The 22305-nt window shown below is 48.5% G+C and overlaps 1 long non-coding RNA gene across 1 annotated transcript in view; it reads left to right on the top strand.

The window, feature by feature from the left end:
* The window catches only part of LOC137629479 (uncharacterized), a 51995-nt gene that overhangs the window by 25022 nt on the left and 4668 nt on the right, over positions 1–22305 (top strand). The window contains exon 2 of the long non-coding RNA XR_011041520.1: positions 5101–5372. This is a non-coding gene — a long non-coding RNA (uncharacterized lncRNA). The remainder of the gene's footprint in view (positions 1–5100; positions 5373–22305) is intronic.

Raw genomic sequence — 22305 nt, 5'->3', positions numbered from 1 at the left:
AATTTTCTGATAGTTTTCATCCATTCTTCCAACATCACCTAGAACCTTGGCCCTCCGTAACAGGGTAGGAGTGATGTTGGAGAGAAACACGATCAAAGTAGTTCTATGGGAGTTTTGACTTATACAGTAAACTTTTCCTGGTGAAAGAGTCAACTGGGGACGGGAGGCTGGTCATTGACCTCTCACCACAGAATGTTTTTGCGTCAAAGGAAGTTCACAGTGAAAACATGTTATCCATGTTGAGTTCGATCAGAGAGAAAAACTTAATGCTTTCAATGGATCTGAAGGATGCATACTTTAAAGTACCTGTGCATCAGTCCATTACATATTACTCTCTTCACCATCTACGGCATAGTGCACCAGTTCAGGACTCTGTGCTCTGGACTGTATACAGCTCCTGAGGTGCTCAGATGTTCACCTTGGTAGTAGAGGGCCCACTCACAAGGTATACCATCCTTGGTAGTAGCTGGGGCCCACTCGCAAGGTATACAACTGTGGATGTATTTCAATGGAGGCTAATCCTGGCCTCCATGGGGAAGTTGCTACAGAATCGAGTTTGACTTTTTGCTTGTGATGATTTGGGTATTGTGATAATTGAGGAAAAGTCTAATCTCATACCCAAGCCGAGGTTGAAGCATTTGAGCATGGTGGTGCAAGCAAGTTACTGGTTTCTCTGCCTTAGTCTCTAACAATGAGAGGTGGAAGGATCTCCCTTATTTTTGTGCCTAAGTGTTAGTTATTTTTCCCAAGCACTGGGAGAACCATGAAAGGTTTCTACAACGCAATCTCTTTCTGACTTGTGAATGATATCCTTAAGCATATACCTCACTGCTGAGAGGGTTAAGGTACCAGCAAGGAACAGAACTCGCGAATTCGCGGGCTTGTACCCACCTTAATCCTTCAAGAAAAATGTAGTCAGCCAGGTGTTGAAGGTTGGGGTTTTGTATTATAAAGAGTACCCACAAGTCCCTTGATGCCTTTGTGCTTGGTCTTATGGTGGCTGCTCGAGTAGTTGTGTAGCAAGGCAAGGTCTCATTTGTAAAGGTAATTATCTTCTCTTTGGTAACAGATTGATGAAGTATGGGATGAAGGCAGAATGGCTGGCTCTTCATTCTTTCTGCCCCCCCCCCCCCCCCAAGAATGCCAAGGAGGCACTTAGTAGTGTTGATGAGCGATAATACCATCGTAGTGGCTTTCATCCACAAGCAAGGTGGCATGGGCTCACGCCTTCCCTTTGCGCTGACGAAATGGATGCCTATCTTGGTGACATTCCATGCTGTCGACTTGCCAGCTAAATACATTCACGCCATAAACTAGCAGACACTTAGTCACCAGGGGCAGGTTGTAGGGTTGGAGTTATCCCTACATCTCTGTGTAGCAGAGAGGTATCTTGTTCTGTGAGGTTCTCCAGGGATCACACTACTTGCCACGCTGCTAAACAGGAAGCTTTCCATGTTTAGCTCCCCATTCTAGACCCATGAGGCATGTTGGAAGACAGCTTTCAACATCTGTGGAATCGCAACTTTCCTCTGTTGGGCGTGAACTGCCCGCTAATCAACAGTGTGTTAATTATGCCAGGACTCAGGAGGACCCTTGTGGCTACATACCAAGCGGTGTTCTAATTTGTTTTGCACTTTTAGATAAGGTCTTAAGAGAACTACTTCTATAGTCCAAACTTCACTGCCAGCCACTTTTTCAGAGGTACCACCAATCAATGAAATTACTGGAACTTCACGGTTAGAGACTATCTAATATCCCCTCCAAGTGAAAGGCACTTTGTGAGGGACTGGACAGGAGATGTCTGGGTACCTGCAAGGGTCGTCAGCAGCTGGCTACCAAGGAAAATGGACCATCTCTTGTGATTATTGTCTCATAAGGGATACTTTTCTGGTTCCAGCATCTCTAGCATAAATTGCAGATTTCCCTTTCATCAAAAGAAGTGCCTATCATTCATGAATGTCAAAGGCTACCACTCAGCCTTTAGTATGGTCTTTCAACCGAAGGTTTTAAACTTTCTGCCACGTGGGAGTTATCCATGCTCAAGAGGAACTTCAAGCTGTCTTGGCCAACCCTGGACCTCAAGGCTGCCTGTGGGATGTGACTCTTGTTTTGAGGTATCTTTGGCAAACCCGTTCAAGCCTTTGAGAAGGTGGTCGGACAGTGATTTAATTTTCAAAACTTTTTCATAGCCTTAGCATTGGTGAAAAGGTTAGGTGAGTTGCAAGGTCTCTCTTATTTAGTTGCCCACACTGAGGGGTGGAATGAGGTCTCCTCAAGTTTTGTGCCAGAGTTCGTGGCCAAAACACAGAACCTGTCTATGCACAACTCCAGGTTCTACACTTTTTTTTATCCCCTCTCTACAGGAAGTGTCAGGCAGTTATGGAGATGAAATACTATTGTGTCCCGTGCAGGCTCTATTGTGCTATCGGAAGAGGACCCAAAATTCCAGCCTTGAATGTTAGTGACACTTCTTAGAACATGATCTCTGTCTGGCCTAGTGAGACGATATGTAGAGCACATGCTTCTACTGATAAGAACATTGAGGTACCAGCTAGAGTGAAGGCTTACAAAGTCATTGGTATAGGAGTTGAGGGCTGGGGTGTGGAAATACCAAACACCTTTCATGGCTTTCTACCTGCAGAAATATACCCAGAAGTTCCTCAACACCTGTGTGCTCGGTCTTGTGGTGACTGCTCAGGTAGTTATACAGCCAGCCTGGCTTACACATGGGACAGGTGGCATCTTGTTTATGGTAACATGCAAAGTCTAGAATGAAAGGTAGAATGACTGGCTCTTCTCTCTTTTTTTCCTTACCCCTATCTTTGGGAAAAAGCTATTGAAGCATTACACGCTGGATTTAACTTGATGCTGGCAAAGTATTCTTCAGCTCCATTCTTTAGAATCTAGATAACTATCTCCCTCATCCTCACTAGACATAGGGAAGGATGGTGGAATATATACCAACACATTGATCAGCATATGCCAAGTATATTATTACCTCTGCCTACAAAGTTGGAGGGAGGATATGTTTTACCCCCCCTTTTATGTTTGTTTGTGAACAGCTTCCTGGACACAATTTTAATCATAGAGTAATGAAACTTGCAGGGATTAACAGTTATGTAAAAGTCTGGAAAAGATTATATTTTAGAAGGTCAAGGTCACGGTCAAGCAAATTTTCGAATTCCGGTAATCAGCCATAAGTTTGGACAACATTGTCACACACTTCATATTGGTTCATATTTGTGTATGAAAATTTATGCCAATTAACACATGTTAAGGTCGAAGGTCAAGGTCATCAAGCAATATATCAAATTCTGATCAGTAACCATACAGCCACAATTTTAATAGTAAAGTAATTAAACTTTCAGGGATTTTAAACTGTAATGTAAAGAGTTGTTAAGGTCGAAGGTCAAGGTCAAAGTCAAGCAAAAGGTCAAATTCCGGTCATTAACCATATAGCCACAATTTTAATCGTAAAGTAATGAAACTTACAGGCATTTTAAACATATGTAAAGAGCTGGAAAGGATTTATTAATTTTGGGAAAGGCATGCTGGTTTCAAGAAATAAGCTGCCGGGCGGAGGTTTGCGCTCTCAGAATTATTTTCTAGTTCCAGACTGTTATCCTCTTCAAGGAAGGGGTCCGTCGTTTGACCCTGTAATAATATTTTAGAACAGGCCAGACCCTATCAAGCTATTAATCCCTATAATAGACAGATTGGAGGTACAGTATCTACTTTGCTCCCGTACAGGACATCCAGGGAAGGAAAAGAACTGTGGTTCCAGGGGACTTCAAATTCATCCAATAAAATCTTGAGTCTCCTTATTTTAAAGGACAAAACATTTGTATACCTGTAAGATATTAGTAAATTTAGAATGTAATTTGCCCCCCCCCCCCCCTTTTTTTATTTTTACTGCCATATAAACCTGAATCCTTTAAAAGCTAAGTTTCCTACCTCAACCACCCCTCTCATTCCTGACCCAAAGGTCAAAAGTAAAGAGCTTCCAACCTAGAGCGATAAGGCTACTTGTACACGCTCATTAATTATTCAACGTCCAATCCAGCTCCGTTGAAGATGCCTCCCTATTTTAAAGGACTCGAGTCTGAATAGCTAGGAAAAATTCTAATTACTTTTAAAATTGATATCAATAGTGTATGCTAAAAGTTAATGAGGAACTATAAGTTCGGTCAAATTTAATCGACTTCATAGGTAGGGTAGTAGATTGGATGGTTTTGCTCTGTTAGGAGTTAGTTATCATTGGCAAGTACTGTATGCCATTTATTGGCACATCTAATATGGAAGTGTATACTGTGTATACATGTATGATGTCATACATTTATGCATTCTGTATATGGACATATGGGTGCTTGAATTGTTCATTTTTTATAGCCTCTGCTTTTTTGGTATTCACATATGCTGGTTTATAGAAATGAAATTTTACTCTTTAGATAGATTATTGTTGTTTAATTGGTAAATTTGGAAAGGACAGCCTTCAACATTTGAAGATTTGATCATTTGACTTGATCAATTCTAATTTAAAAGACAGTGATTTATTGGTTGTTTAATGTCCCACTTTGTCAGTCTAGACCAGTTAATCAGATCAGCCAATGAAGGTTGTGAACGCCTGGAATATGTTGTGCAAGATTATTTTAGTCTTTGTATATTTGATGATTTTTTTGTACTTTATAAAATTGTATTTTGGTTTTTATTTTTACTTCAATCCCAGTGATTACTTGTTTGAGTTTCATCAATAGTTCTATAGAAACTAGAAACAACAGTGCAAACAAGTGCACTTATTTTTTTTTCTCTTGCCTGCTGGTTTTACATGTGAAAAGGTGGTTGGCAATGTATTCGTTCTTCCACATTCGCATGTGATAAAAATTTCACTTTTTTCCAGGTTAGCATAAAGTACTGTAAATGTAAAGATTTGTTATCCGTTTAGAGATTATCAAAAGTAAAATGAATTTCAGAATTTCATTGGCACACCTTTGAATTTGTATGAAACATTTTGAAGTAAAACTGAAATAATTCAATCTAATAAATTACTTTCAAATACAATAATTATTATATAAGTGAAAAGTTGATTTTTTTTTTCTTCAGCAGTGCGGGTTGGGGTCTAGTCGGTATGGACAGGCACAGCAAACAATATTCATAGAAGGAGCAGATAGTGAAGTGCATTCCTCTTGAGGCAGTGTGCTGTTGGCATGTAATTTCTAGTGTTTTCAACAACAAATGCAGTACTGTACAGTAGTCAGATTACTACATACGGAAGAGAATTTCTTTATTGCGAGTACAGTACTGTAATCCCTCAGCTATTGCAAAGGCCTGGAGTGTAACGCCCACAATAGCTGAAGTAGATACAGAAATCTACGGTATGTATTTTTTCATAATTTTTATAATTTTTCATATATTTCTGGTTATATAAATTTAAGCTTTAATAAATGCTCCTAACCCTCTTATAAATCCTTTAGACACTTAAACACTTTTAGGCTAAAACCTAATTTTACTGTAGACATCCTTACTTATACATTAAAAAAAAATTAAATTTCCAACTCTCACCTGTGAAGATACACTAATGTGCATTGGCAGTGGTAGGCTTTCTTCTGGCTGAAACAATCGTAAAGCTGGTTGGGCTCGTTGCTGTGAATTTTTTTTTTTTTTCTTATATCATAATGCTTATTTTTCCATTTTAAATGAGATATTTTACCATAACCTCACGTGCATTTGCCATCATCATTATATATTTGTAGTGAGCGGTAGATTTGTCAATGCCTTAGGGACTACCTACATCCACATATCTTCTCACTTCCTTAAGCACGTCGAGGCATTTAATTTTCACGGCTACAGTAAATATCTTCCTCCAACACTTGGGATCACTGCTGGAAGTTAAACGAATAGAAGTAAATGTGCGCAGTGGCAATAAATACCACTAGAATGACTCCCTGAAACATTCTAGGGCCAAAACGGAATCTTTATAATTTTTTTACCTGGAATTCTTAAAAGGTGCAAAACGTTTGGTTCGCATCGTAGGGCTTGAAAACAATTTACAATTCTAGCCCAAAATAAAATTACTGTAGACACCACTCAACACAAATAAAGATTCAGAGCTGAACAGAGGTCAGGGGCCTGGCGTTAACCAACTCGCTAGGCGACTTTGTCGCTAGATTATTCTTAGTTCTTGTTTCTCGTAGTTGGACAATCACATAAGACAAGTGACAAGTAATGCTGTTGTTTGTTGTAGGAACATGGGCTGCATTGTCTATAACCCCCTATGTCACTTAGCACCACACCAAAAAACTGACCAAGCACTTTCATTGTCAAGAAAATTGCTGCCTGCCAACGCCAGATGTTGCTTGGCGACAGCTCCTCTGGGAGTCAGGGGGCAGATGTTCTCGTATGTTCGTGACCTTTCCTGGTGTTTACTGTGACTTTAAGTTGATTAACACTTCGAGATTAGGTCATTCTAGGTACTCACTTGATGCACTTAAGTTGCCTACTACTTGTCCTCTCTTTTTGGCGACAGCATCTTCTCTAGTGAGGTGACAGGTAGGCTGCTGATTGGTGTTGGCAACCCCGGGCTATGTGAAGGTTCCATCTTTCACCTGACACTGAACCAGTGAGACAGTTAGTCTGTCTCTGGGAGATGTAATTTTCGAGTGCCAACTATGCCTTTTCCCTCCTATTATAATAATAATAAGAGTGGTTCAGCATTTGTTAGTGCTTTCTAGTCGATGCCATTGAGGACTTTGAAACAAGGTTGTCTAAGCAACCTTTCCAATGCTAACCATGTTTGTTCGCTCCCTCCTTATGTCCGTTGGGCTATAGGAGATGTGTGGGGGTTACCTCTAACAAGACGTTTAGGCTAGTTTTGATTATTTCCTTCCTCAATTGGAGCTTTGTTCCGTAACTGAAATACAAACCACGCTATTTAATATGGGTAGTTACTTTCAGCGTAGCTGAAATGACTAGCCATTAGAATTTTAACGAGGGTTTACTACCCCACCGCTAGTTAGCAGGGGGTAGGGAGGGTAGCTTGCTACCCCCCCTCACACATACCTGTGCTTGAGCTCACTTTGCTCTCGGCTCGGGTGGTAGTCGGACGTGTCCGCTGTCACCATCGCCTTCTTTGACAGCCATTGCTAATCTTTTTGCTTTTCCTTTGACAGTGTGTGTGTGAAGTTGGCCTCTGCGAAGCATAAGTGTCCTGAATTACCTGACCGCCCTTGTGGCACGTGTATGTCGGCGGTCGAAATGGACCCCCACACCTTGTGTCCTTAATGTAGGGGCCAGCGGCGTGATAGGAATAATGTGTGTGGTGAGTGTAGGGAGTGGTCTACCTCCCAGTGGGAGAGGTTTTCTCGGCGCCAGAAGATGATGTCCAGACGGGATATTTCTCCTTCGAAGGTTTCTTTGAAAGGAGAAAATCCCAAGGGCTCTTCTTCCGTGGCCCAAACCTCCTCCGAAGCTCCCACTCGATCGGTTTCTTCCGAGAAACTGTCGAGTGGTAGCGTAGGCCGTAGTTCTGTTGACCGATCTCGGGGGTTGGGAGAGGGAGTTGCCTCCCATAGCGAGGCAGCTCCTGCTCCTCCCCCGGGGGAGGATTTTAATGTACCTGTATCTAATAATGATTTGTTACAGCTTTGGGCTTCCTTGGGGCTTGAGGGTTCGCCCTCCGAGGAAGCCTTGTTTGACATGATCAGGTAGGGGGCAGCTGTCAAACAATCGCCAACTTTAGCAGAGGTTGATCCTCTGTCTATCGTCGACGTTGTTGTGGCAGAGGCTTCCGATGAGTTGTATCAAACCTCTGCTCCTGATGTAGCTGAAGGCTTAGTTCCCCCCTCCGAACATCCTTCGAGGGAGGAATTAAGTCCAACGGTCTCTCCTGCCGGTGATTCTCTCCCTCGGGGGAGTTCACTCGCAGAGACTTCTCTTTGGAGGACTGCTGATGGTCAGCCCGCTGACCCCACGGCCCCCAGAGGGCGTATAAGGCGTAAAGCCCGCCTTCCTCTTCGCCGTAGAGGCCTTCCTTCACCTCACAAGGGTGTTAGGAGGCGCCTCTTCGGTTCATCATCTCCACAGTTCTCCGCAGAGGAACCTCGCCGTCGTTCTCCGACTCTACCAGCTACATCCCTGGACCTCTCCGCAGATCGTTCGCGATCTCCTTTGGTGGAAGGTTGTCCTTACAAAGGGCACGGCGACCTTCCACCCGCCAGACCTGCTGACCTGCCGCTGCCGTTCCTGGCTGCTGACGTGCTGTGGGCGCCAACTCATCCCGTTGTAAAACGGGCAACGGTCCTTTCGGGGCATCAAGGGCTTTCGCACAAATTTGTGCATAAGTCCATTACGCGCTAGGTCTCCCCTGTGCGCCAACAATCACCTGCGCGCAAGCGCTCACCTGCAGATGTTCCTGTTATAGCGCACCAGAACTCTCCTGATCGTCAGCGCGCTACTGCGCGCCCCCGTTCTCCTGCGGGCCCCGTTCTCCTGCACACCGGCGCTCGCCTACGCGCCAGTGCTCGCCTGCGCACCAACGATCTTCTGATCTGGGCGCAATGTGAGAGTAACCTCTTGCCCTGCTCGCCAGCGCTCACCAACGCGCCATCGATCGCTGACGCGCCATTGGACCCCGCCTGTGCGCCATCCTTCACCAGCGCGCAGTCTCCAACACGCGCCCACGCCCAACACCTTAGCCAGATGTGCGCTCTCATGCGTGCATATCTCCTGCACGCGCGCCCAACGTTATCGCCCGCACGGGCTCTTCGGCCAGACCCTGCACGCCCGCGCGCGAACAATCGCCTTCGCGCGCGCGAGCGCTCATCCAGCCTTCTGCGCGCTCTCTGCCATCTCCAACCCGCGTCTCTGCGCGCCACCGCTCACCCGCGCGCCCGCGAGCGCAACCCAGGGCAAATCCCATTGCGCCAGCGCAATCCCACGCGTAAGGCTGCAGGACAACGCGCGGCCAGGTCATCATCGTCACGTCCTTTGGGGACAGGAGACTTCACTGCTAGCCCTTCGGGAGGAGAGCTGCAGGAATCGGAGCATGCATTCTGGCAGGTTCTGACCCTTATGAGGAATCTCAATGGGTTTGCGGATCCAGAGATTCCCTCTCGTTAGGGCAAGGACACGGTCTTGGACCGAGTCTTTGGTACTCAAAAACCCTCAAAGGCCAGCGCGGCTTTGCCCTGGTCTCAAGGGGTTAAGAGTGCTAGAGACAAGGTCGAAAGCCAGCTCTCCGAGCTTGCCTCCTCCAGCCAATCCAGCGCCGGCAACAAACTCTCCCGCCTCCATCAGAGGAGGTACTTTGACATCATGGAGGAGACTTGTTTAGCTCTTCCCCTACACCACTCTTTGGAAGAGCTTACCAGGGGAGTCCCTCTAGAGAGACTCTCCAACCGGCAAGTCTCGTTCTTGGCAACGGAGATCCTTAGTCAGGAGGTGGCGAAGTGTGCCATGCAGGCAACTTAGTGGCTGGACAGCTGGCTAGGGTATCTGGGCATCCTGTTATGATCAGAGGACTTGTCCAAAGAGAGTACCAGGAAGGCCATGGAGACCTTTTTACTCTCAGGCACTCGTACTATCGAGTTTCTAGCCCACCAAGTCTTGAACTTGTGGGCTAATACCATCTTGTAACGTCGAGATGCGGTGTCTGAGAGATTCCACCAAAAGGTCCCCAGTACCGAGATCAGCAGGCTCAGACATTCTTCCATCATGGGGAAGAACTTATTCGAGCCTAAGGACATGGAGCAGGCGGCTGAGAGGTGGAGGAAGTCCAATCAGGACTCTCTCCTACATAGAGCTTTAACATCGAAGCCCTATAAACCTCCAGCAACCCAGCAATCACGTCCTACCAAGACCACGAAATTGGCAGCTACAGCGAAGAAAACGGTGTCTAAGCCCTTTCCTGTCAAGGACAAGAAAGGCAAAAAGTACTCCAGGGGAGGAAAGAATCCTAGAGGGAGTGGCCGAGGCTGCAAACGCTAGGATTGGCAGTCCCCTTGCATGTCCACCAGTGGGGGCATGCCTACAAAGTTGCGCAAACAGGTGGCAGCAACTCAGGGCCAATTCCTGAACGATTTCCATAATCAGTCTGGGATATCGCGTCCCGTTCACAACATCTCTACCTCCCCTGACAGCGAATCCAGTGTCGTTGAGCTCCCTTGCCATGGGATCGGCAAGGGGGCAAGCCCTTCGGGCAGAAGTCCAGGCCATGTTGAAGAAGGGCGCTCTCCAAGAGGTCGTCAACGGGTTCCCAGGCTTCTTCAGTCGACTCTTTCTGGTAAAGAAGGCGTCTGCAAGCTGGAGACCAGTCATCGACCTCTCAGCTCTGAACAGTTTTGTCAAGCAGACCCCGTTCAGCATGGAGACCGCAGACACGGTCAGACTTGCAGTGAGACCGCAAGACTTCATGTGTACACTGGACCTGAAGGACGCATACTTCCAGATCCCAGTCCATCCGTCTTCAAGGAAGTACTTAAGATTCAGCCTAGACAACAAGGTGTACCAGTTCAAGGTGCTGTGTTTCGGTCTCTCCACAGCACCACAAGTTTTCACCAGAGTGTTCACCCTAATATCGTCGTGGGCACACAGAATCGGCATCCGTCTCCTCCGTTATCTGGACAACTGGCTGATCTTAGCAGACTCGGAGTCAGCCCTTCTTCGACACCGAGACAAACTTCTGGGATTTTGCCAAGATCTGGGGATCATGGTAAATCTCGAGAAGTCTTCTCTGCTTTCCACTCAAAGACTGGTATATCTAGGCATGATCATAGACACCAATCTCCACAAAGCCTTCCCATCAGACGACAGGATAGCAAGGCTGAGGAGGGTCGCGAGTCCTTTCCTCAGACGAGAAGAGCTTCCAGCCCAATCGTGGTTACGTCTCCTCGGTCACCTCTCATCCTTGGACCGTCTAGTTCCCAACGGTCGCCTCAGAATGAGATCCCTCCAATGGTGACTCAAGTCCCGGTGGAGTCAGGGTCATGATTCCCCGGACGTCATGATCCCTATGGGTCCTGCGGAACAGTCGGACCTTCAGTGGTGGGTGACAGACGAGAACCTACGAAGGGGCGTGGATCTTCTCGTCCTCCACCCAGGTTTGATGCTGTTTTCGGACGCCTCAAAGAAAGGTGGGGGGGCCCACGTTCTGCATCACAGGACATCAGCCCTGTGGTCAGAATCAGAAAAGTGGCTCCATATACTGTAAATCTGCTAGAAAGGAGAGGTACCTTTTCAAACCAGCTATCCCATCTCGCAGTAGAGATACTGAGATGGACCGAAGCCCACTCGATTCCACTATCGGCTCGCTTCATTCCAGGCATGAGGAATGTGCTCGCCGACAGTCTGAGCAGAGCGTCTCAAATAGTGAGTACCAAGTGGTCTTTGGATCATCTAGTAGCCAACAAAGTCCTGACTTTGTGGGGTTCCCCGACTGTGGATCTGTTCGTTACAGCGCTGAACTTCAAGCTCCCACTGTACTGCTCCCCAGTCCCGGATCCCAAGGCACTCTGGCAAGATGCCTTCCAACAACGGTGGGACAACATCGACGTATACGCCTTTCCCCCGTTCTGTCTGATGAGGAGGGTGCTCAACAAGACCAGAATATCGGTCAGTCTCTTGATGAGCCTTATAGCTCCGCTACGGCATCACGGGGAATGGTTTCCAGACCTTCTGCAACTCCTAACGGAACTTCCAAGAGAACTCCCTCCACGACACGAGCTACTCAAACAACCACACTCCAACATCTTTCACAAAGCCGTAGCTTCGCTACGACTTCACGCCTGGAGACTATCCAGCATCTCCTCGCTTAGAGACAATTTTCACAACAAGTTGCGAACAGGATGTCTGGACACCTGCGAAGGTCATCCGCATCGGTCTACCATACAAAGTGGGGAGTTTTCTGTGGTTGGTGTCGTGGAAGGGGTATCTCTCCACTCGATGCCACTATTCCAGCAATAGCGGAGTTCTTCGTGTATTTGCGGGAAGAAATGCGCCTTTCAGTCTCAGCAGTGAAAGGCTATCGCTCAGCCTTAAGTCTAGCCTTCAATCTCAAGGGAGTGGACATTTCTTCCTCGCTGGAACTTTCCCTACTCATACGAAGTTATGAACTTACCTGCCCTCAGTCGGAAGTGAGACCTCCTCCATGGAACGTGGTTCGAGTCCTCAGGTCTCTCAAGAGACCTCCCTACGAACCATTACGCCAGGCTTCAGATCGCCACCTAACTTGGAAGACGGTGTTCCTACTAGCTTTGGCCTCGGCCAAGCGAGTCAGTGAACTTCATGGTCTCTCGTATGACATCGCCCATTCAAGGGGATGGGGGGAGGTAACGTTCAGATTCGTCCCTGAGTTTGTTGCTAATACTCAGAATCCGGGAGTGCCGGACCCTCGGTTCGACTGTTTCCAGATTTCGAGTTTTCGTTCTGTAACAGATGACCCTGACCATCTCCTACTGTGTCCAGTAAGGAGTCTGAGGCTATATCTCAAAAGAACGGCTGCTGTCGTCCCTAGGTGCAGGCATTGTTTGTGAGCACTGGGAGAACTAAGAGGAGGGTTACCAAGAATACCATTTCGGCATGGATTCGTAGGGTGATCCATCTGTCCCTGAATCCTGACCATCCTCCGTCACGTCGCCCTAGAGCACATGATGTCAGGGGCGTAGCTACATCCCTGCCCTTCAAGAAGAACTTTTCAGTGACGCAGGTTCTACAAGCGGGGGTGTGGAAGCGTCGGACGACCTTCACAGCCCACTACCTGCAGGACGTGACCCACAGGAGGCTCGATACGTTCTCTATCGGCCCTGTGGTGGCTGCACAACAGCTGGTTTAAAACCTCAGGCTCCTTAATGGACAAGTAGCAGAAGGTTGAGGGCATTGTTATTTGGTCTTAGTCTGCATGAATGAAAAGGTTTGTCTGGCCCTTATTCTTTTCTTCATCCTCCCCTCTCTAGGGGAAAGCAGCATCCTGGGTTCTCTACACAGCTGACCTCGAACCACTGCAGATAAACCATGTTTCCTTGTGTTCCTAGTATTAAGCTAATACTGTCACGTCCCCATACCCTGATGAGGTGGTATTGGGAGAGTCCTAGCCTAAAGTTTCCATCTAAAGGACTACAGGTCAACTTCCTAGGACGAGTCGCACTTCATACCTTCACACACAGCTTACGTAGGCCGCAGCCCTTGCACAGCAAGGTTCTAGCGGGGTGCAGGGACTCCTTATTGTTGAGTGCTGACACACTCAGATACTGAGTCCCCAGGTAACTTGCCACCCTTCCTAAGGGGTGAGTCACCCATATTAAAAAGCGTGGTTTGTATTTCAGTTACGGAACAAATGACAAACTCGTAGGTAATTTGTATTTTTCCTAACTATACAAACCTTAGCTATTTAATCAAACTTGCCCGCCAGCCCTATCCCCCGTGAAGTCCTACCTCTAAGCAAAGTGAGCTCAAGCACAGGTATGTGTGTGTGGGGGGGAGGGGGTGGTAGCAAGCTACCCTCCCTACCCCCCCTCTAACTAGCGGTGGTGTAGTAAACCCTCGTTAAAATTCTAATGACTCGTCATTTCAGCTACGTCGAAAGTAATTACCCATATTAAATAGCTAAGGTTTGTATAGTTAGGAAAGATACAAATTACCTACGAATTTGTCATTTTGCTGCGACAAATGACTTCTTGATGCTAGGGTTGAGATTAGTTCATGATTTAGTAGCGTTTGGTCTCCTGTAAAATTATGAAGAAAGTTTACGTTTATCCTATAAGCCAAATTTTCTTCTGAAGTTTCTCTTTTAAGTCTTTCGCCCTCCTCATGCTCATTGCGAAATCTTGTTCAGCTCTGGTAGTCTTCACCAGTGTTTTTGTTATGTCGCCTGTCTCTGGGTCTCGTTCTTGCTCAAGGAAGAGGTGATCTGGCCAGAGGCGGACTTCTTCATTCATCATGGTAGTTTTGTTTGCTTCCCTTCGGCCGTCGTTTGGCACTTCTTTAAAAGTGTTGTCTTCTAGTCTCCCTTCAGCTATGAGTACAGTAGCCCATTTTTTGCTCTGCATCTTCGCTTCGTAGTCAGAAAAAACTATAAGGCAAGACATATTTTTGTCTCCTCTGGGAGAGATGTCGGACAAGATCTTACCTTAGCCTTCTGACTGGGTTTGCAGCCAATCATTGTCTTGACTAACTTTCCATTCTCCCTTGGTTTTCCCAACTGCAGTTTGCTTTGAATCAGCTAAGAATTGTTCAGGTTTAAGTTCAGTATTGTCTCACTTTATTCAATTGTTGTTACCTACTATTCTTCAAAAGGGAAGTTCTTCCAGGTCCCTTCTGTGTTGATTTTGATAATCGGGCTAAGTGTACGGTGAGTTTGAAGGGTGCTAGTCGACAAGCTTAAAACAAATATCGCCTAAGAGTGTTACCCTAGCTAATTAAGCTGTACTGTAAGGATAGTACCGTACATATGCTGTATTACAGTAATATAGACTACAGTATCAGAGAGTGTTGTTGATAAGAACAACAGCGTTTTGTTGTTACTGTACGCATTACTTATAGGCTACTGTACGTGTAAGTATGGCAATGAATCTTATTTAACTTATGAGTTTGAAATTGACAAATATTGTATAACTTAGAGATTAGCTGAAGACCAACAAAATGGAAAACAATTGGTAATTGCTATGGTTCAAATGCACCTTAATTTGATGACAGAAAATTACAATAATTCTTATATGAAGGCCTGGTAACATAAAAAAATCATTATTTTTTAGATTTCTTTCAGTAGGCTACATATAATGTAAGTTATATTGTTGGCTAAAACTGGGGATCAGCTGACAAAATTGAAAGCTTCGTTTTAAGGCCACCCTACTATCCTACTATTGAACTTAGATTAAAGCAAAGTATGAATTTATTTTGTGAGTATTTAATTGATGCTTTTTAAGGTTTATTTGTCTGTGCCATGTATATATTGTATATCGCCTCTCAGAGACAGAGATAGAAAATATACATATGTCCAAGTGATGACTAAAAATAATAGCTTTAAACGAACTGTATGAAAACTATAATAGGCTATAACATTTTGGTGCTGATATAATATTCAATATGAATATGTTTTCAATCGTCGTCGTCGGCGCCCACACGTGTCCGAGTATTGGGTTCTGTCGTTAGCCATCAGCCTCCTATCTGTGGGGTGGGTGCTTATGCCTGATGTGGCTGTTAAGTCCTAGTCTGTGGTGGAAGAGTCGCGGACAGTGTTCACAAGGGAGGGTAGGTGGTGGGCGGGGCTGTTCTAATCGCTCTCTCCTTCTTCTCCTCCTAGCCTCCTCATTTTGTCTCCTCCTCTCCTCGAAGTCCACGGTGCCATGGTGTACTGTACTCCTCCAGGTTTTCCTGTCCCTGGCTGTTTCTTCCCATGAGGAAGGATTGATGTCAGTTAGAGCCAGGGTGCGCTTTAGTTGATCTTTATAGCACATTTTCGGGGCTCCTCGTGGTCTGGTGCCCTGGGTCAGTTCTCCGTAGAATATTTTCTTTGGGAGACTAGATGGATCCATCCTATGCACGTGTCATATCCAGCGGAGGCGGTGGTGGATGATGGTGGCCTCCACGCTGGTCAGCGAGGCACGTTCTAAGACTTCAATGTTGGTGGTGTGGCTCTCCCAGGGGATTTTCAAGATCTGCCTCAGTTTCATTTGTTGGAAGCGTTCTAGGATTTTAATATCGTTTCTATATAGCGTACATGTTTCTCATGCATACAGGAGCGTGGAGAGGACTACTGCCCTGAACACCATTATTTTGGTGGTCATTGTCAGTGCGTGGTTGTTAAATACGCGGCAGTTGAGTCGGCCAAAGGCGGAGTGGGCTGCCCTGATCCTGTTCTCCACGTCCTTTTTGCTTGTGGGAGCTGATGTTAGGATGCTCCCTAGGTAGGAGAACTGGTCCACCTGTTCTAACGGTTGATCATTCACTGTGGTATTGAAGTTGGGGAGCATCAGTCCTGGTGGATGTTGGACGAGGGTCTTGGTTTTGTCTGAGTTGACTTGCATCCCAAAACGCTCGTAGGCAGAGTTGTATGCATCAGCTACGACTGCAGGTCCTCTGCCGTCTGACCTGGGGTGGCATTGTCGTCAGCATACTGCAGTTCTCACACTGCACACAAGGTGGTCTTGGTTCTGGCGCGGAGTCTAGCGAGGTTGAAAGCGCCTCCATCCATGCGGAAACGTAGGTCGACTGAGGGTGTGTCTGGGGGGAATCTCGTTGAGCATTGCTGCGGTGTATAGCGAGAAACACGTCGGGGCCAGAACACAGCCCTGCTTCAGGCCGCCGTTGATGGGGAATGGGTCTGAAAGAGAGTTCTGGTGGCAGACTCTCCCAACCATTCCGTCATGGAGGGCACGCACCAGCTTGACAAAATCGGGTGGGCAGCCATATCTTTTGAGGACAGCCCACATGGCAGGTCGAGGTACTTTGTCGAAGGCCTTTTTCAAATCCCAGAAGATGAACATTATGGGCTGTTGTTGTTCGGGGCTCTTCTCTTTGTAGTTGTCGCGCACAGAAGATCATGTCTATGGTCCCGCGGGAAGGTCGAAAGCCGCACTGGGACTCTGGCAGGATGTCTTCTGCGAGAATAAGGAGGCGGTCAAGGAGAATCCGAGCGAAAATCTTACTCGCGATGCTTAGTAGTGATATTCCCCGGTAGTTGTTACAGTTCTCCCTGTCTCCCTTCTTGAAGATGGTAATGACGTTTGCATCGCGGAAGTCACTGGGGGGGCCATATTTTCAGTATAAGGAGCATCAAACGGTTCCTCAAGGCAGGGCCACCGTGAGTGAGGAGCTCCAACGGGATGTTGTCTGGCCCTGGGGCTTTGCCGGGCTTCATGCGCTGCAGGGCCTTGTTGAAGTCATGGATGGAGGGTGGTAGTGCCATCCAGTGACGGACGGGATGCTGCGGGGTCATTCGCAGGAGATCGTCTGGGGTGTCTCCTTGGTCATTGAGGAGGTTCTCAAAGTGAGACCTCCACCTGGCCACGGTACTCTTTATTATTCGTTATTGTGCATGTTCTTGATATGGTAGCGGCAGCTTGAGATCAGCTGATCACGACCAAATGTAAAGGAAAAAAATTCTATAATTATTGTTTGTTGAAATGCAAATTGAAACAAAAGGACAAAAATGCTTTATTGAAGTATAATGAATGTTTTTAAAATTATTATTTTTTTAGAATGCACTAATGTTGTCTGCTAAAACTAGTGGTCAGTTGATGAAATCAAATGCCACATTTAAAGCTGTAGCCTAAATCCAAAAAGGGATTTATGCAGAGTATAAATATTTGTTTGTTCCAACACGAATACTTACCTCGAACTACTTTCTTAGGAGGTCACTGGTGATCTCCTCTCTGGCGACCAGAGTTTTGAGTAAGTTACCCCCCCCCCACTCCGCGCTCTAAGAAGCCTTACCCCCGCCATCAAGGAATGTGCCCCGAGGGTAGGATTAAGGTAGGTCGCTAGCTTGCTGGGTCAGCATCTTCATTAAGTTCACACCCTCGCTCTCGTATCTCTGTCGATCCTTTGTGTGCGTTCTAGTGCCCCACGTGTTCCCAGCGTGGCAACTTGCGTTTTCCAGTGTACTTTTCCCGGGTGTTCCTGTGCGTTCACCTTCCAACCGTGTGCTTACCCAGTGTATTCCTTGATTCCCTTCAAGGAATTAATAGCTGAAGGGAACAATTTTACAATAAATCATTCTTCCTCCCCTTATCCTCTGTGTTAGCCGTGTAGGGGCAGCTTATGTTCCCCTACAACCACGTGTCAGGACTACTAGTCCTGGAACGTAGTGCAGTGGGTGCACTTCGGCACCAAGAGGAAGAATACATCCAAGAGGCTCATAGGAAGACGAGCCTCTCCTCGCCACTTACTTCCCGATGCCTCGTCGAATAGAGCTTCTTATACAGCCATCTTCCCCTACCCAGAGTAGGGGACGAGGTAAGTCAGTTGCGGGGAAGTGCCCATTGCTCTTCCCCAGGAGTTTGAGTAGGTGCGGTATAGCACCAAGAAGAAGTAGGCGACGAAGGGGTCGCCTAAGAAGACTAGCGCCGGGCGTCTCGTCTGACAGACCTTCCCTACCACCCTCTCCTACCCAGAGTAGGAGACGAGGTTGGTCTGTTGTGGGGAAGGTAACTCCTAAGAAAGTAGTTCGAGGTAAGTACTACTTTCGAGAGTGTGTGGGGAGACGGAGTCCTGGTGCAAGCAGGCCACGTCTCCTCTGATGACCCCATGTGGGGGAAAAATGTCCCTAATTCTTCTCCAGTCTCTTTGGCGTATTTTTCAGTCTCTTTTGCAGCCGAGGGCGTCGCCGAGAAGGAGCCTCCCAAATCTGTATTGCAGCGTTCCCCGAACCGGCAGCCCAGGGTTTTTATCACCACGAAGGCCATCCTCCAGACGCAGATATACCCCTCGCAGGGAAAAATGCGAGAAGGCCTCTTCAGGCAGGCGTAAGGCCGCGAAGCTTCCGGTTCACCCCGCCAGCGGGTGTAACCGGGCTTCTTTACGGGCAGCCTGGCCGAATCAGCACAGCTGGTTCGGCCCTCGGACTTAAAGGAACGGTTCCCTCCGTCGGGTCAGCCCACGGGGATCCGCGTCCGCGTCCCCCAGAATACACGAGCGGTAGTCCTCGACAGTACGGCGATGCCGGTTCTGACCCCCGAACCTGGTGCGGAGCTCCCGCCGGGGAAGACCGGTACCACCGCAAGGGAGTGCCTGGTATTCCAGAACCGAGACGCCCGATGGGGAGTGCCCGGTGACCCGGCTCCTCGAGACCAAGCCGTAGGAAGGACTCTACAGGTAGGCGGAAGTCCCCGAAGCCTCCGGTTCACCCCGCCCAGCGGGGGGAAACGAGCTTCTTGTCGGGCGGCCTGGCCGAACCAGCCCAGCTGGTGCGGCCTTCGGGTCGGAAGGAACGGTTCCCGCTGTCGCGTCAGCCCACGGGAACCGCATCCTCGGCACCCAGAGCCCTTGGGCGGACGAGAGTCCCCGCTGAACCAGCGATGCCTGCGTTAACCCAGGCCCCTGGTGCGGACGTCCCCGCAGATGAAATCCAGTACCTCGGCAGGACGGCGCCCCTGGCCCCAAGAGCTAGACGTCCAGTCGGCGTGCCCGGTAACCCAGCTCCCCGGCCCCAAGCTGAGACCTCGGCTGGCGGAGGGGAGGGTTCCCTGACGGAGGACTCCGCCTATAGGAGAGTGGTTAGCCTTTTCAGAAGGCACCACAAAATAACGGATGAAGGTTCCTGGAAGTCAAGCCTTTTGAGGATCATGCAGACTCCCTCCCAACCTAAGACGTCCCTAGCACTTCCTCTAGCCCGAGATCTAGTCCTAGAGCAGGAGTATGTCGGCAAGGTAGTGGCCAGCAATGCCGAGGCCCCCAAAACCCAGAGGTCCTCGAAATTGCTCCAGGGCCTCAGACCCCAAGGCAAAGTCTATGTGCCAGCGGGACGACGCCCAGGCCCCTGTAAGGTGGAGTCAGCCGTAGACATCCTTAGTCAAGGCGTTTCAGACGGTAGAGCCTCTTCGGCCCCAGTCTGTTTCTCGCCAGCACAAGCCTCCATGATGGAGAAAATGTCGAGGGACTTAGTAAACGTCTCCTCTTGGCTGGACTGGTGGGCTTCCACTTTGGTAGGTGTACAAGCCTCCTTCGACCCCGAGGACCCTGACCAGCAAGGCCTACTGAGGGACCTCATTACCTCCGGGGGTAAAACCCTTAAGTTTTTGACATATCAGTCTCTCGCACTAACAGCTAACTGGGTGCTCTAGAAGCGAGACACTGTTCTGGCGAAGGTGTCTCGGAAGGTACCAGACAGGGAGGCGTGAGCCATTCGCAGCCTACCCCTGTGGGGAGAGTCTTGGTTTCCTCTGAAGGAACTAGAGGCCATAATAGAGAAGGTCTTGAAAAAGGAGGCGGCTAACGTCCCCAGACCTACGACTCCTAGGAGACCGCCCTATAAGAGGTCCGTCTCGGATAGTGCTGCGCCACCCCAAGCCTCTACCAGCACTACGAGGAGAGAGGCCCCCCTCTTCCTCCTGGTCCGCAATGCCTCAGCCCCCCCGCAGGGGAGCTCCAGCGCCCTCAAGCTCCTTCAGGTCGGATTACTCCGCCTCTAGGAGAGGCAGATCAGGCTGCCCCTCTAGAAGAAGATAGAGTGGGAGGCCCCCTATCCCCGCCCAACCCTCGGGTTGGGGGGATGCCTCAGACGTCATTGGCAAGCATGGAAGGCTCAAGGAGCAGAGCCTTGGACAGGGTCCGTACTAAAGGAGGGCTACAGACTTCCGTTCCTAACGGAACCACCCCTCTTATTCCGGCCAACCGGACAGAATGGCTAGCTCCCAAAGACCCGTTTAAGAGGACCGCCCTTCAAGAGGAGGTATCGTCCATGTTAGAGAAGGGTGCCATGGAAGAAGTTCTTCTCCCAGGGCCAGGTTTCTACAGTCGCCTGTTCCTGGTGGAGAAAGCGACCGGGGGGTGGAGACCGGTTATAGATCTGTCAGCTCTCAACAAGTTCGTCAAGAAGACGGACATCAAAATGGACACTCCGAAGTCAGTCCTGCTGTCCTTGAGGGAGAAAGATTATATGATGACCATCGACCCCAAGGACGAATACTTCCAGATTCCGGTCCACACCTCGGGTCGAAAGTTCCTCCGGGTGAAATGGGGTTCCCAGATCCTGCAATTCAGGACCCTTTGCTTCGGTCTGTCAACAGCGCCCCAGGTGTTCACTAGAGTCTTCACGGCTGTCTCAGTGGGGGCTCACGAACGAGGCATTCGCCTTATCAGATACCTGGACGACTGGTTGCTTCTTTCCGCCTCGAAGGTCCTCTTGGAGGAACAACGGAGAAGTCTCCTCCAATTTTGCAAAGATCTGGGGATCGTAATCAACCCGAAGGAGTCAAATCTATCCCCATCCACCAGAATGAACTACTTGGGAATGTCATTAGACATCATTCGGGGAAAAGTTTTCTCTTCGGAGGACAAGATAAGAAACCTCAGGCACATTAGTCAGCCGTTCCTGTCAGAACACCCCAGGAGGGCGAAAGACTGGCAGAGGCTGATAGGTCACCTGGTCTCATTGGAGAACCTAGTTCCCCAAGGGAGGGTAAGGCTCAGATCCATCCAATGGAATCTCAAGAAACTCTGGTGCCAGACGGATTCACAGCAGGTGCTAATCCCAGTCCTTCCAAACACGAGACCCTCCCTGGAATGGTGGCATTGCCAGTCGAACTCACTCAAGGGGACGCCCTTCGGGACCGGCCCTCCCGAGTTTCTACTGTTCACAGACGCCTCCAACCAGGGATGGGGAGCCCATCTCCTCGACGAAACGGCACGAGGGACCTGGTTGGAAGGGGAGAGGTAACTCCACATCAATGTCCTGGAGTTGAAAGCAGTCCAGAAGGCGTGCCTACACTTCGCAAGTCTGCTAAAGGGAAAGACCGTGGCGTTGATGTGCGACAACGCCACGGTAGTGGCATACATGAAGAAACAGGGAGGCTTGAAATCGAAGGAGTTGTGCGATCTCACCATAGAGATTCTAGATTGAGCAGAAGAAAATCAAGTGGTGATGTTAGCAAGGTTCATTCCCGGGAAGAAAAACGTTCTGGCTGACGGCCTCAGCAGAATGGGCCAGATAGTAGGGACAGAGTGGTCCCTTCTCCCAGAAGTAGCCAGGCTCATAATTCAGCGTTGGGGTTCCCCGGTGATGGACCTCTTTGCAACGAAACTCAACGCCCAACTCCCAGTCTATTGCTCCCCCGTGCCAGACCCGAAAGCAGCCTTGGAAGACGCTTTTCAGCACAAGTGGGACAATCTGGATGTGTACGCTTTTTCCCCCTTCACGTTGATAAGACAGGTGCTCAACAGAGTAAGGGCCGCCCGAAACCTAAAGATGACTTTGGTAGCGCCCTGGTGGCCGGAGAGGGAGTGGTTCGCAGACCTAAAAGACCTAACGAGTCACCCGCCGTGGCCTCTACCCGCCAGGTCAGACCTTCTGCACCAGCCTCACTTTCTCAAGCTCCACGACATCCCACTCTCCCTTCGTCTTCACGCCTGGAGACTATCCAGCGGCTCCTGAAGAAGGAAGGTTATTCTCCCTCCACGGCTAAGAGAATGTCTCTATACCTGAGAAAGTCGTCAGCCGCGATATACCAGGCAAAATGGGTCTCCTTCACGAAGTGGTGCTCTGGGAGGCACATTAGACCTCCTAAGGCCTCTGTCCCAGACATAGCAGATTTTCTGGTGTTTCTTAGGGACAAAGTAGGAATGTCAATTCCAGCCATAAAAGGGGTTCGGGCTGCCTTA

Source organism: Palaemon carinicauda, chromosome 37 (assembly GCF_036898095.1).
Source record: "Palaemon carinicauda isolate YSFRI2023 chromosome 37, ASM3689809v2, whole genome shotgun sequence".
In the NCBI taxonomy this organism is placed as follows: domain Eukaryota; kingdom Metazoa; phylum Arthropoda; class Malacostraca; order Decapoda; family Palaemonidae; genus Palaemon; species Palaemon carinicauda.
The sequence above is the reverse complement of the archived record's forward strand: the minus strand, read 5'-3'. Positions and strand labels throughout refer to the sequence as shown.